We start from the raw sequence: 6000 nt of genomic DNA on the forward strand, positions 1-6000 counted from the left end.
GCAGATGCTGTAATAATAACCATAAAAGAAAGACAAAGGGTGGTAAGTAGATAGAGCCGCGGGTGGGATGGAGGTAGAGAGAGCGATCTCGAAAGACTTGGATGTCATGAGGCAGATGGCTTTCCTTTGGGATAGGAGAAGTGAGAATAAACAGCAATGACCCTAAGTGGCTGTATTACTATTCCATATATGGCAGCAGTTAATTAATATGTATCTTGGAAAAGGCTTAAGAGCGTACTACTTTCTCAGTACTGTTGTTGTTTAACCCCAGATCAGGTCAAATTTAGCAGACCAATGATCAAAGGCGTTCCAATCGTGCCTCTCCTGTATTTCACCATGACATTAGATAAACTAGATGCCCTGTTATCCTGTAATTAAGAGCAGTAGGATGTGATCTGAATGAAGTTTAGCTGCTATTTCTAGCTGTCGAGTAATCACGTATAGTTTCCTTCATTATCTCCGACGAGGAAACACCATACTACTTTGACATAATTTTTGAACACAGAATATTTCCACAGAAAATGATGAAGAAATTTTAACATTTCATCTCACATGCGCGCACCACCACACACACACACACAACCAAGTACCAGATCGTAAATGTATGACGAGAGAATAATACATAATATATACTTTGAAAAAATATTTAATCAAAATAAACTATACAACAATGTGTTTGTGTTTAAAAGCAAATAATGACTGCAATAATGCAACTTCACTGCAATGTCTTAGCCTTCCAAGACACACCAACACACAGCCACACACCTGTATATATCAAATGTACGTACACATGTATTTTAATACATACAACAATCACAAATTGATATTTAATACTATTACACGCGCGAAATAAAGTTCCTCTCCCCTTGATATTCGGCAAACATATAAATATATATATAATCATACACATACATATATACACACAAATGTATATAGCTACACAAACATCTACGCATGTATATACATGCATAGATGCATATACACACACATGGATATACATGCATATACATACTAGGTTAAGTGTTTTATTTTTGCTATAGTTTTTGCACCACCCTGTTTATTAAAAGATTAAATTTTACGACATTTACGAGAATGGAATAAGATGTTATATACCAAAATAGAGATGGGGAAGAGGCGACGAAGTGGTAGCTGTGTATTTTACTTGTGTAGAGACTGATTCATACAAGAGACAGGATGAACGACAAATGAATACAAAAGTAAGGATATGTAAATAATAATAATATATTTTTTAATATATTGGCAAGACAAATAAATAGATAGGGGTGAAGAAGAGATATGATCAGATTGTTAATGGTTATGATAATTATAATCGTATATATATATCGGAACAGATTATAATGTACAAAACCTACTAGCAGCAAATCCCATTAAGAAAAAAGAGGTGTTGGAAGAGATGAGTTTTGCTACCGATTGTCATTAAAATGCCAAGATCGAAGGGTTTCCCTCTCTCCCTCTCGTACACGGAATACACACACACACATATATATAAACGCACACACACATAATTTTTTACACAAATACACACACAAACACATAATTTTTACACAAATACACACACACACAAACACATACAGGCATATATACTTGCACACAACCATACACATATATAGTATAGAACTCTACAGGCATTTTGTCTCTACAGGGGGGGGGGATCATCCATTAGTGGTCAAATCTCGAGGAGACGATGGAATGTATTGGAAATAATAATAATAATAATAATAGCAGCAAAATAACAAGAGAAAAAATATACATATAATCGTAATTGCTAATAGTAATAATAAATAATAAAACTACAATAAACAAACAATGAAGCATAGTAAATCACCGTAAGAGGAAAAAAAAATAATAAAAACAGAACCTCCAGGAACGAGCTTGCATTCTCTTTCACCCATGTGGTAGGAAGAAGAGAGATAGAAAGAAAATATACCGCTCTATATATATAATAATAGTAATAGATAGTTTCTTATGCTAAGGTACAATGCCACAGACTAATAAAGAGAAGAGGAACCATGAGAATGTGTAACGTTTATGCCTTTCTGAAGAACAATTTAATAGTAATAACCGTACGTGTGTTTTTATATATATATATATATATAATATATATATATATATATATATATATATATATAATACGATAGAGCAGTTTTAGTCACGTAATAATAATTATTATGAATGGTCGAATCTGATATGCAATTTTGATTCCTACCCAAAATAATTTCACGTTAGTTATATTGGGAAAACAGTGTAATTCTTACTTTTCCCGTCTCTTGCACTATATATATATATACATATACGTCTTTTGTCTATTTTCATAAAGCTTCCCGTTGTATATATATATATAATCTTCGTGTCTAATCCGAATAAATAAACGATAGTGAAAAAATTAAGGATTTTCTTTTGACATAACTCTGACATTCGCCGATTTTTATCTACTTTAGAGGCGTATATCCATTAAGAAAAAACCGATACATTGTAAATGCAAGAATTATAAAATAGTGTTGAAAAGAGGAAAATGAACAAGACTAAAAAAGCATGAACACCATTTACATAGAAAATAATAAAGATAAAGAATGATGATTATTTCTGAAATTGGCACAAGATCAAGAAATTTATGGGGGAAGGGATACAGTCAATCAAATCGACCTCAGTACTTGACTGGTAGGAATTTAGTCTAACGTTCCACCGTTTCCGCCTCTCCCAAAATAATTATTTGTAATTAAAAAATAAAGTACTTAAAAAAATAATAAACCAGAAATAACGGTAACGAACAAGAAAAAAAAGGAAAATGACAAAGAAAAACAACTAGAAGACTATGTATTTCTTTCAGCTGAAAGCACAATGCCAATATTTGCAAGACAGTTGAATTCATCATTATATATTATTAGTGGTAAGTGTTGATTGATCGACCAGTCGGATGAAAGACGAATTCGACCCTGAAGCAGTCAATGGTTTCTTTATTTGTCATTAAGGCAAAGCATGTTACTAGAAATAAACGAGTGTGTCTGTATCTATCTATCTATCTATCTTATAATATATATATTGAGGCGTTAAATTGTTTTACATTGGCACGAGACTACAAATTTGAGAATGAAGTACAAAATCGACTATAGTACACAACTGGTATTTATTTCATCGGTCCTCGAAGAATAAAAACCAAAGTTGACTCTAATAGGATTTGAACTCAGAAGTAATATAATTATTCTAATCCTTTTCTTACTAGGTGAAAGGTCTTAAGCTTCCGGAATTGGGGGACTTTGGTTTGAAAATTCGTGCTTTTACCATATATTAAGGGTAAAAATCAGAAAAACAATAGCCTATCTTTTACAAGGGCCACAGAGCTTTAGGTTATGCGAAGTGGGGAGCTTGGGGAGAAGAAACTTTCATATCTTTCTCAAAGTCATTGGCGACGAAAATGGAATGGCTTTGTGGGGAATTGAAACTGAGTCGCAATAAAAATACAGAGATGTTAAACATTCTTAAGAATAGCTTTGTAAAGTAAGGTTTGCATTAGCCATTTAATTAGATTTAACAGTGCTGTGTGTACACACACACGCATATAATATACATACATATATATATATATATAACGATAACAGAAGCGGCTTAGATTTTTTTTAAATAAAGACCGGCTGTGTGTGTATATATATATATATATATATATATATACATACACACACACACACACATATATATATATATTTATATGTAGACACACATGCAGGACTATGCAATAGAAAATTAGAAAGAGTGCCAAAATCTAGATTATACTAAAAGAAAAACCAGTAATTTCGTTTTCGTAAAGATGTTGTTGGTAATGAGGAGCGAAACGAAATACCTTCAATGTTTCCGCAATTATAGTGAACCAACGAGAGAGAAAGAACGGAAAATAAGAACAATTATAAAGAATATCTATCTATCTATTTATCTATCTTTCTATCTATTTATCTATGTGATGGATTAAGAAAGTTAACAGCTTATTTTAGTTTGCCAAAAGCTAAAAATAAACACATGCACAAAGTGTCAGGATAATATCTTCCCCAGGTGCACCATATCTTTAAAGAGTTTTTACAGGTAAATTTCCGTACACCTGGAAACGTTATTGCAAAGCTGTTGAAGGCAAAAAAGTTGTTGTGAAAGGCTATTTACTAACGTTACTGAGGCTATCAACACTTAACGTCTGTGCACGCGCGCGCGCGCACACACACATTCTTTAATTGGTTTCAGTCATTGAACTGTTCCATGCAACAACCAACATTTGATCCTCATTTTGTGACCAGAAGTATCTATCGAAGGGCGTGCGAATAAATCTATCTATTTCAAAATGAAATACAAAATGAGTTTTGTGACTTTGTAACATTCATACCATTCCTGATCGCCGTGAATGAAAAGAAATTGCCAAAACAAGATAACGAACACGCAGAGAAAAGACATGCATCTCTCGCTATATGGGTGCATTATAAATGTAACTGTAAATTTGTATATATACACACGCGAGAGGAATGTTTAACAGGATCGTGACAGAAAGAAAACAACCCATTATGCTCTTTTATTTTTTTTTCTAAGAGAGAAAAAAGAAGCAAAATTCAACAATAAGGATCTATGAAAGGTCCAAGATACTCACCTAACTTCTGCATTGAGATCTACGCTCTGAGAAAGGTAATGAAGCCGGTTGAAGTGGCGCAATCTGAACTCCGATCGGCACAAAACAACTGCGCTAGAGGAGGAAGGCCATGCTAAGACGACAGAGATGTAGAGAGAAGTCGCAGAAACGGAGTAGGAGAATGTGGTGTTGGCTACAGGAGTAAAAGTGCATAGCTTAGAGAGTGATAGAGGAAGAGCAGCAGCTAGAGAATAGAGAGAATTGTTGTGGCTCTAGCTTACCCTCCCTCTCATACACACTATCTATTTTATTATATTTTATATTATTTATCTATATGTACCTCCTCCCTCTTTCTTTGTCAGTATGTTCTCATAACTCTCTCTACTTCACCTATTTGTCTACCTATTTTTCCCTTTTCTCCTGTCTATCTTGATCTCTCTTTTCCTTTCTTTTATATTTGTTTTCTCTTTTTCTTTCCTTCCCTTTTCTTTCCTGTAGTTCAGTCTCTCTCTCTCTCTCTACTCACGCGTATCTCTCCCTTTCTCTCTCTCACACGTATATATAACACACACACACATATATATATATACATACATACATATATATATACATATATATATATACATATATATATTTATATATACATATATATTTATACACATATATATATACATATTTATGTATTTATATCTGTGTATGCGCGCGCATATATGTATATATATACATATATATATATATATATATATATATGATAATGCAGTGAGTGTGACAGATAGATAAGCACACACATACACACACAGAGTAAGAGAGAGAGAAAGATCGCAATTTATCTTTTCTCTTGGCTTCCCCTCTTTCTTACAATGAGAAAAGGAAGTGCTATTAGAACACTTACAAATATGCGCTCTTAAATGCAAACTCTAAAGCGTAAGAGCACGCACATATGTACACAAACACGCGGACACATTTCTCAGTGTAAAGTCTTTAAGACATCAAATTGGTATGTTGCACGCACACACACATACGCGCACCATACACACACAAACCACATCTCTATGTGCATGTGTGTTTATGTGCATAATGTACATATCAATCTGTCTGTCTGTCTATCTGTCTGCCTGTCTGTCGATCAGTCTGTTTATCTACACACACACACATATATATATATATATATAGAACATAAAAATGGATATCCGTCTGTTTCGACAATGATCAACTGAACTACCTATTCGTTCATTCTACTAACATTTAAGTGGCTGAGTATTCCCAGACACTTGCACTCTTAGTGTACTCTTATCTTGGGGCCAAATCAGCATGGCACGGTGAATGATAAGGCTACCAGTCTGAAGTACAGGTACCACCCATCCAACAAGCTTTCGCAC

At 33.7% G+C, this 6000-nt stretch overlaps 1 protein-coding gene across 3 annotated transcripts in view; it reads right to left on the reverse strand.

The window, feature by feature from the left end:
* The window catches only part of LOC115218868 (chitinase-like protein PB1E7.04c), a 54874-nt gene extending 49994 nt beyond the window's left edge, over positions 1-4880 (reverse strand). For 2 of the 3 annotated variants that reach the window (XM_029788836.2, XM_029788835.2), the window contains exon 1: positions 4643-4873. The gene's annotated coding sequence lies outside the window, so the exon portion shown is untranslated. Of the gene's footprint in view, positions 1-4642 lie in introns of all 3 variants that reach the window. The other variant, XM_036508826.1, reaches the window with a different exon arrangement.
* Between the last annotated feature and the right edge of the window lie 1120 nt (positions 4881-6000).

This window comes from Octopus sinensis, linkage group LG14 (genome assembly GCF_006345805.1).
Source record: "Octopus sinensis linkage group LG14, ASM634580v1, whole genome shotgun sequence".
In the NCBI taxonomy this organism is placed as follows: domain Eukaryota; kingdom Metazoa; phylum Mollusca; class Cephalopoda; order Octopoda; family Octopodidae; genus Octopus; species Octopus sinensis.